This window comes from Gopherus evgoodei, chromosome 1 (genome assembly GCF_007399415.2).
Source record: "Gopherus evgoodei ecotype Sinaloan lineage chromosome 1, rGopEvg1_v1.p, whole genome shotgun sequence".
Lineage (NCBI taxonomy): Eukaryota > Metazoa > Chordata > Testudines > Testudinidae > Gopherus > Gopherus evgoodei.
Window position 1 is genome coordinate 195,812,220 of NC_044322.1, and position 10,667 is coordinate 195,822,886.

Here is a 10,667-nt window from a genome sequence, read left to right on the forward strand (position 1 = left end):
CTTCCTATCAGTTCCATGTGTCAGGAGGTATGCTCATGGAGCAAGGGCAAGACAGGAAAAAAAAAAGCACGAGAGGGGAGAAGATAGGTTGAAGTGGGTTATCTTGGGGAGAAGAGAACAGGTCCTCCCCACAGGTTGCATGTATCTGGCTGGAGAAAGTAAATGCTGTGGGGAACCATCAGCTAGAACTGCATGAAAAAAGGGAATCTATTTCTGGGAGAAGTCCTATGTCTCTCTCTCACCAGAACCAGGCCTCTGTGTTCTGCCTCATTTCCTCAGAACTTATGTGTGGGGATGGGCGGGGGCAGTGTGCCCCAACACTCTCCCTTAGCATCCTTCAAGAAAAGCTTTTGTCACCTTCTGTGGCAAAGCGAAATTGTCAACAACCTTCCAAGCAGGCAGCCAGAGAGACATTTTAATTTTCCCCACTGGAAAATGTATTTTTTTTTAAGCAAGACAAATTCTCACAGAAGTTGTCAAAAGTCTATCCAACAACATTTTTGACCACCTCTCTCATCACTAAAAAGCAGGACCATCCCTACCCATACGCAAGGTACGCAGCTGTGTAGGGAACCAGGAAATTTGGGGCACCACATTTCCTGGTGCCCAGCGCAGCTGCGTAATGCTCCAGCCCTTGCCCTGCCTCTTCCCCATGGCCCTCACTCCTGCTCCACCCCAGCTCCACTTCTTTCCATCCCTGCCCCATCCCAGCCCCACCCTCACTCCACCCCTTCCCCAAAGCCCCCCGCCCCTGCTCTGCCCCCACTCCCCTGAGGGCTGCTGCAGGGATGGGGCCTGCACTCAGCGCAGTAAATAGAGCAACCTGGCCCAACCTGCTCTGCTCTGCCAGTGAGTGCTGGGGGGCAGTTCTCCCCCTGCCCCTCAAGGCTGGGAGCAGATCAGAGTGGGCTGGGGAGGTATAGGGCACCAAAATGTCTAGGGAAGGCCCTGCTACCAAGCTTAACATGCCTCCCTTTATTTCTATTTTCCAGCCGAGAATCATGTGCCTACCTCAGGAGGAGGAGACGCCCACGCCAGCACGGTAAGCAAAATGTGGCTGTGGCTCCAGTCGATTTCCCTTCTCAGGCAGGGCCAACCATTCCTAATGGTACTGACACTGGAAGAAGCATTTAGCCATTTGCAATGTAGCGCCTTTGTCAACATGGTATCCCAGAAGTCTCATAATTAACAATGACACATAGGAGAAACCTCTCAGGCATTTAAAATCCCAGTCAAGCTAGAGGTCCATTCACAAGCACTCAACACAGATGGGGAATATATTCCCCCTTTGCCACATCCTATAGACCAATTGTCAGACTCACACTAAGGAAACAGTAACAACATGCAGGATATTCAGGGCTGTTTTCATGTTGACTTTTGTTGTAGAATTTGTTCTTGTCTTGAAACACCTCATATCAAATGCTGAATAGTGCTCACAGCCTACAACTGCCAGCTTCACACCAGGCCCACAGTTTAACTGGCAGTTATGCTCTCATCCTAGTTCTGAGAGATAAAGTAGCATAGCCTGAATTTATCTGGAATTGCACGGGTATGCAAAATGAGTCTAATTTATGAAGCACATGTAGCACAAACAGTTAGCAACAGAGGATAACATGAAGCTGGAAGAGTGCCGGCTCTATCATAAATCCTCCCCAGTCACCTTGATTTTTCAGTTACCCTTGGTGTGGTATGCTCGTGGAATGCAAGTTAAATTACTTTGTTCCTGTTCAGAGTATCTGCCATTTACAACAATGGTGGCTTCGGCCCATTTGCACTAACAGTTACACTCTAGCCTTGAAATGCCATTGCAGGAAGGGAGCATCAATTTTATGGGAATTTACTGTGAACTTAGGGAAGTCACCTTATAGGAGAGGTGGAATTTTAAGGCCTCCAAGACCACACACAATAATCAAGGAAAAATTTCAGATTGCCAGGTATCATGAAAGAGAGGGTGTTTACTGCATTAGGTCATGTATGTAGTAGTGTTCTTGTGCACCTATATGGGCATGCCCACTTACACTGTCTATACCAACAAGTACAGCACCATGCTTGTGCTTTTGGAAATGCGGTCAGGCCCTTTTATCAGCTCACGAATGTAAATGATATTAATATTACTGTAAATACAGATGAATGTTTTGGCACTTTAAGTACATGCCTGAGCATATGCATGTCAGCGTGTGAACACATTTAGAACTGTGCAAGTATTTTAGAACAACAGGACAAAGTTCACAGTGTTGATGACTTGTGGTGTTATGAAAACTTCATATTTAAGTTGGGTTAACTTTTAAGGGCTCTATGACAAAGTTCCTCCTCTACCTTGACGGGTCCTGTGCTTACTGGTGGATTTGCTCACCTCATAGATTTACCCTGTGGGTCGCGAAACAGCCCAGAGACCTTCCCTTCTGGTAGAAGCCACAGTCCAGGTCAATTCCTCCTGTGTCTGATCAGGAGTTGGGAGGTTTGCGGGGAACCCAGGCCCGCCCTCTACACCGGGTTCCAGCCCAGGGCCCTGTGGACTGCAGCTGTCTAGAGTGCCTCCTGGTACAGTTGCACGACAGCTACAACTCCCTGGGGTACTTCCCCATGACCTCCCCCCAACACCTCACCACCAGACCTTCCTCCTGATGTCTGAATGTTTCTACTTCTCAGTCCTCCAGCAGTATGCCTACTCACTCTCAGCTTCTGAACAAGAGGCATGCAAGTTCCTCACACACTTCCTCTCCTCTGGCTCCCCTTTGGCCTGATTGGAGTGAGCCCTTGTATAGCATCAGAGGGGCCTTAGAGTCAGGTGCTTCACAGCCTCACCTGACTCTTAACAGGTTAATTAGAGTCAGGTGTTCTCATTAGCCTGGAGCAGCCCCTGCTCTGGTCACTCAGGGAACAGAAAACTGCTTATCCAGGGGCCAGTATATCTCCTTTTGACAATTCTGCTGTTCCCAACTGGCCTGGGTCTATCACAGCACCTAAGTTAAATTTCAGATCCTGAAAAGAAATACATGGTTAAAGATGCAATTAAAAAAAGAGCTTTGGATGAGATTCCCTGAATTTTAGGTTTGGACAAAAGTCTCATGGTCAAAACTTCTAAGAAGCAAAATCACTTGAGGATTCATGGACTATCAGGTCTCTGAGTAACATTTTTCATAACTGAAATGCAGAAAAGGGGAAGAACTGTCTAGTGGCAACAGGGCCGGTGCAAGGATGTTTCGCTCCCTAGGTGAAACTTCCACCTTGCTCCCCCGTTCCCCTGCCCTGAAGCACCACCCCACTCCCCCATGGCAGCTCCCCCCCTCCACCCTGAGATGCCCCCTCCCACCCCAGCTCACTCCTGCGCCAGGCATGAGCACGAGCATGAGCACCCCATCACTGCTTCACTTCTCTCACCTCCCAGACTTTTGGCACTGCAAGCCTGGGAGGCGGGAGAAGTGAAGCAGCTCACCCTGCCCCATCTCCTCCCCGAGCATGCCGTCACCGCTTCACTTCTCCTGCCTCCCAGGCTTGTGGTACCAATCAGCTTAGGCACCACAAGCTTGGGAGGTGGCAGAAATGAAGCAGCCACGGTGTGCTTGGGGAGGAGGTGGCACAGGGGTGATCTGAGGAAGGGAGTTCCCCTGCGTGCTGCCCCCACCCCCTTACTTGCTGCAGGCTGCCCTCCCCGCGCTTCCCTGCCCCAGCTCCCTCCGTCTAAATGCCGGCGGTGACCGGGGCAGCCGAAGATCTGGCTACTGTGATCACTGCCGAAAAAAATGGTGCCCCCCAAATCCCAGCGCCCTAGGCAACCGCCTAGGTCACCTAAATGGTTGCACCGACCCTGAGTGGCTAGAACGTGAGTCAGATCATCTGAGTTGCAGCTCAGACTATGCTACCATTTCCCTCTGACACATAGTGAGGTTACATGACTTACCTGAAATCTATTACATTTTCTTTTAAAGAGGCATGATCTTTCCCCACCAAAAATGCACTGGAATACTTACTGCTTTTCTTAGACTAGTTGCTGAGGGCAGAAATTATGTCTTCACTTAATTCTGTGCAGTGGCAATCCCAATTTGGTGCTCAGCAAGTAAGTACTAATAGTAATATCACTGAAGTGTTTGAGAACTTTTGATGGAAGGTGCTGCTAAAGTGCAAAATATTAGTATTGATAAAACACCGTGAAACCAAATTTCAAAGGGAGAAGATATCCACATTTAGGCTCCAAAGTGAGTACAGTATTAGGAGATCAGAGAGAAAACATTAGCCTGTCCTACCAAAGATTTAGCAAGCCATTCAAAGATGCGCGCTAGAGCCTAACTACCTCCTTTCAGTGCCTTAATACTATATTGACTTATACTAGACTTGATGTATATTTTAGGTGCCCAAAACTGAAAGTTTGGCTTTCCAAGTTTACAGAAAGAGCAAATAGTTCTAGCAAGCCTAAGAACAAGAAACAAACCACATGTACTGAAGTATAAGTCAGTTGATAAGGACGATGTTGACAATTCTCCATTTCTACATTAACAATTTGAACCGAAACAGTCAACAAGATGAACTCTGCATGCAGTCCATCAAGCCACTGTGCAGAACAGCTAACATACTCACTGCCATGTAGAACATCCCATACACCACCATGTTTAGATCCATATTTACTACACAAACACAGGCAGGATAAAACTATATAGTCAAAAGGAACAATCTTGTGTTACTGAGGATGACAAGATTCTGCAGTTGATATTGCATAGAGTCACTGAGTTAGGAAAGGACAGAGGATACTCATCTCTACCACGGGCAGCCTCTGAGCCTGCCCAGTCAAAACAAAAGGAAAAGTATCAAAAGGCACAGAGCTGTGTTTTATAATGCAGTGAGAGGAGTCTGAAGTCCACACTAAGCTCAGAAAAAGGTAACTAAAACTGCTTATACATGTGGATTTTATTCAGCCATCTGTGACGAGTTCCTATTCTCTTTTCACGGTCAGTTTCACACTGATTGGTAGTTTTCCAGGGATTGTGTTGATGAAGCAAGGTCTGTATCTGTGAGAGTCTTGGTATAGAACAGAGTTCTCCTTGTCCCTTTGATAGCCAGTCTCTCACACTTTTGTCTCTCCAGCCTCCATGATGTGTCTGTGCCAAAGGCTTGAAATTTACATGTTTTGCTTTTCTCTCTCCAGCACAGGCCCACAGAGGTGCCCCAGCTGCTGCCAAGGTAATGAAAGCTTTTCTGCAGTTTTAAGACAATGCTTTGGAGCTGGAAAGCTTTTGATTAAACCTTCAAGTATCAGAATAAAGTATGAATCTTTGAGTGGCTCGCTAAATCCTTCCCTAATACCCAAAGTGAGAGAAAAGAGGAGTAAATAGACCAGATCTGGGGGGTCTTTAGATTCTGGTCATGGGGAAGGATGAGTTGAAGTTGGACCCTTCAGTCGGTAAGGACCTGCAGATGAGAAGAAAACAGCTGGATTAAAGCACACAGGTCCATCTCACATTATTGTGCATTTTACAGACCAGAATTTAGGGAATCATCTTTACTGAGCATGTCCAATCCGGTCAGACAGTGACATTACAAAAAAAGTAGTTTTAAGTCTTAACCCAATATGTACTACTAATTATTTGCATTGCAGTCTTATATGGGAGCCCCCATCGTGGACCAAAACTCTGCTATGGTAAGTATTGTACAAACACAAAGATGGTCCGCTGCTGTGTCCAATATTGTATAAAACCTAGGAAAGTTTTCAGGGATTGTGTTCTATTCATCAGTTCATACCTGTTGATAGAGAACATGGAGGATGACCCCTTGAAGACATTAGCGTACTGGAGAACAGACTACCATTCTATCTCTATAATATAGAGGGTGGTTACAGAAAGCACCTAACTGAGTAAGACCTACTTAAGTACAGTTCTAGTCATACAAATGACTAGAAATGGCACAACAGAGGTCCATGTTTAGTGCTGCTTAATGATTTCAGATTTTGTTTGCAACTAAATACTTTAACGCGGAATTCCCAGCCCTAAATACTTTTACCCCCTCACATATCCCCCCGGGATAAGTTAAATCTCTTTCAGCTATTATCTATTTACACGCACACAGAATAGACAGAAGAGGAGCAAGTGATACTTCTACCTACACCTTTTGTTCTCCTATTAGTGGCTTTTCCTGCTTCTGTTCACTCTTCTGGTCCTTTAGCCTCGTTATGTTAATTTTGATAGAATTAATGGGCCCAAAGAGTCAACAGTACTAACGTGACCCTGTTGCTGTACATCACTAAACAGTTAAACAGGTTTGGGGTTCCAAGCACAGAGACCTCTGCCTGCTTACTCCCATGACCACCATACTATTAAAAACCTTAATCTTTTATTTAAGATACAAACTGTTTTTCTGCAATACGAAGTATTAAATAAGGCTTTCATGTTAATAGCCCTTGTTCCCTTTCCCTTTACGTGTATAGAGCTTTTAGAAGGAAAAATCCCCTGCCTGACAGGCTCTTAGATGGAATTAAAGTGGGAAAACAACTCCTTTTGGGGAGAAAAGAGAGGAAGTTAATTGAGATGGGCTGAAGCTGTTGCTGTTAAAGTCCGATACTTTAAGGCACACAAGATGAATGCACCAAAAAATAAAAGGGAGAAAAAAGAGCAGCAAAGAGAAAAATGCTGCTTTTGTCTTGCGTGCTGACTCTTACTTTCATTCTCACTACTCGAGCAAACATAGGCCCCATAGGCCGACTCCAAGATCTGGAAAACTCATACCAGCAATGGTCTGTTTAGAGCATTACTTTTAGCTCTCTGTCATAGGCTTACAGAAATGTTCCACAGTATGCAGTCATGGCCAGCTCATCCAGACTTATCAAACAGACGGCAAAAGGAGAGAGTAGAAAAGAGAAGAAACAAGGTGGGGAAGGAAAAGGACACATGAGGGAAGGGAGGACAGCAGAAACCAAAGTCTCACATTCCAGGTAGTGTCTAGGATTTAGCCAGAGCCAATTCATGTGGCAGTGTCATCTGGGTCCCTGCCTCAATCTGGTCAGGACAACAAAGATCTGGGGGTCTCAGGAAATGGTGGGGATTGTAGTCGTTATGGTGAAGTTTGCTCCTTCCTGTCCTCCCAGTCCACCAACTTGATTCTTCCCCTGAAATCCTTTTATTAAGAATCCTGAAGGGAGTGATGGAAGGAATACCCATCTCTTCATTATTTTGTCTACTAGCTAGGTCCAATTTCTGATACACCAACATGGTTTCCAGTCCGACGCTCCTCTTGTTTACCAGATTTGATCTCTCTCCAGTCCTTGGGTGGCATCAAGAGACCTTTTGGCTTGGATTAAGTCAGTCTTAATCCTTGACTTTTGCTGAATTGTACAGGCAGTTCTGTGTTACAGGCACAGCTAGACTCTTGTTATCTTGAATAACTTCTAGCACAGGCCTCTGCACAGCAGCCTGCAAGCTGCACCAATTTTGGCTTCCCTGTACTCAGAAGGTCAAACCCAGAGGTGATGTGTAAAGGAGTCAAGTATATGATAAATGCTAGTAAATGGGTGCATCTCTCTTGAATTATTCTAAATGGCTCCTAGACTAAGCATAAGTTATGCTAATGTATATATTGATTGTGGGGAAGACAGAGATGGTGTAAGTAACACCAGTTTAGACTGTGTTCACCTCTGAATTTATTCCTGCATATGCATAAGCAGTATTTGAATAGTCTTCCAAGCACAACTGAAGCACAATTTAGATCTTTACCAATGCACAGCAACACTGCACAACTACTTAGGGCAGGAATGAAAAAATAACACTATATCCAGTTAAAAATGGAGGAACAACTACAAGGGTAAGAACTTAAATGCCTGAGTTGGAATTTGGACACGGCGTATGGGGATGTGTGGGTAACTGTCCTACTGTCCCCCAAAACAAGGCAGGAAACTTTAATGACCCTGAATATCAGATCTGCAATTTTATATTCCATTAGATAACAGCAACATATAATTATGCATGCTTATGCATGATAAACTGCAGTTTACACAATACTAAAGTGATTGCAGATATGTCCACAACGGTGAATATTGTCGTCAGCCACGTGGTACTGGTCTAGCAACAGTGCTATCACATGAGTCTCACTCACTGTATAGTCTTCAGTTTCAGTGCAGGGCAGGGCAAGAGATTTTTAATACTGCTCTCTCTTCTCATTATCAGGATAATCTTGAAGAAACAGACTTGACTCATCCTAATGAGATATGCTACGCCACCATTAATCATAGCCTTAAAGAAAAACCCGCCATGATAAACAGCAACCATGAAACTGAATATGCCTTCATCAGCATGCCTGCCAAGAAAGTGACTTTCACCAGTCACCAGGACAATGAATACGATTATGTCCTGATACGTTAGAAAACCTGCACCTTTCTTTACTACACCAAAGGACCCCGCATATTCTAAGCAACTAGGATGCTATCTTCCAAACCATTTTCCCAGTAACATCAACACTTACAATCAACCCAGGGGCATCCCTTTAACATGTACAGCCTATACTTTAGGGTAGGTCTGCCATCTATGGTTCAAGTGACTCATTTTACCATAAAAGATTTAACACAATTAAATTTACACAACTTGATGCTGGGACTAGTTGGGTAACAAAGCAACACGAATCAACAGTATCTGCAAGATGGTATAGTAGTTTAGGAGCTTCATTATTCGAAGCTGCTAAGGCTTTCAGTTCTCTCTGCAGAGTTTTAAATAAGTGCACAAATTATTTTAGAATGGGACTAGTGAAATTTTCCAGTGACCCATGTGTAGGTGAAAATTTCAGTGACTCTGGTAAAATCTCACTGGAATGCTTGTTTACTTAAATTATAAATCAAAGACTTAGAGTGCCCTTGCACTGGCTGATCTTGATGTAGAATGGTGTGGGGACAGAGCCATGGTGGTTAATCTGACCATTTGTACAGTGGTTTTACAACCTGTGACCCAGATCTCAGAGAAGTCTTAATGAAGTTGCATTTGAATGAAGAAATAAAATTGCATTGCTGAGGATTCATGTGCAAATAATGCTATAGCTGTTCATGCTCTTTGCCATCACCTAAAAGTGGATGAAGCCTACCAGGGAACCTAATGTTGCCTTGAAATGCACATGTGCTATTCCCGTTATTTCCCATAGGAGCTCTGCTGGCACACAGCTCTTGCAATTCACTGCACCCCTGGCTTGCAGCACCTTATTGCAAATTTGGGCTGTTTGTGACAAGGGGACTGACAGCACAGCCTTCAGATGGAGTCAGAACTTCTGTTTGCAGTTTTGAAAATGTCACCAGTCCTGGCCAGCAGGAGCCTTACCTCCCTACTATTCCAGTCCTGGGATTTTTCAGAGACAGACAAATGTGACATTTTTGAGATGGATAAAGATCTACAGTCTACTAGATGAGACAGCTGAACTCATTTTCTCTTGCAACTTCAGCTAGACTGAAAACAGAGTATTAAACAGATTAGAAAGGTTAATGCTATGACACTAAGCCCCCTGTATCCTTGCCTGGACATTTGAATGTCTCCGAATTCTGTATTAGAGCACATCTGGAAAAACACATCGTGTCTTTTTTCTGGTTTTGAACTTCCCATGTACATAATTGCTGACAATACCTTCAGCATTTCTGTTCCTAACTCCTCCTTCGCTTGCAGCTCATTCATCTTGATACTGTCACATCTCTGCGGTATTCCTTTGGAAAGACAGCTAGGACTTATGGAAACTCAGCCAGCCTTGCACAGAGAAAGATAAGGCAAGGCAAGGCAGTCTTATCTGCATCTGGAGTCTCTGCACACCAGCAGAGAGGAGAGCTGCATTTAGAGCACTGTAGAAAACATGCGACCATTGATTGTTGTACAGAGGACACTAGAGAGAGTTATCAGGACTAAATTTTCTCATCCCCTTTCATTTTGGTTCCAGGATCTTGGACATTACATTCAAATTAGTAAAGCATTTTAAAAATATACTAGCCAAATTATATTTTCATGTTGGTTAACATTAAAACCCATTCATCTGCCATAGTATTGTCTTGTATGGTTTAAATTTAAACTCAAAGAAAAAGGTAAAAAGCAATTTAAAAAAATCTTTTACTCATGTAAATGAAGTGCACGGTGAGGGGGATTTATTTTATAATGGAGGCCTGACTGCGTGGAGACTGTTGGCAGCCACCTTTGTGCACAGCCCTTCAGGTTTACTATATATAATCCTTACTCCATGATAGCATCCTGCTGCATTTCCCTCACAGCACTCTTACTGACCCAACTCCCCCTCTCTGTACTACAACAGTTGGGAGCTACTCCCTTCTCCAAGTATGGCAAAGCTGGCTGGGATAAGGGGAGGACTGGAGAGTGGTGAGTCTCCCACTAATTCTCACTCCAACACTGCTCTTGCTCCTGTCACCAAACCCATGTGGAAAACAGGCAAAGAAAGATGATCAATTGTGCTGCTTCCCTTGCAGGACTCAAGGGCAGGTACAGTCACCATAGACAATGTGCCACAAGACCAAGCCGTGCAAAGGCCAGGGGACTGTGCATGACTCCCACTGCTTCTGGAAGATCTTCATGGTCTGTTGCTTTGGGGGAAAGACTACCTGTTACTTCCGTGAGGGTGGGAGTGAACTTTATCTTCCCCAAGCTGAGGATCAGGAAGACCATATCACCTAGGTGTAGAACATGGCTCTGAAAGCACCTATATCACATTAG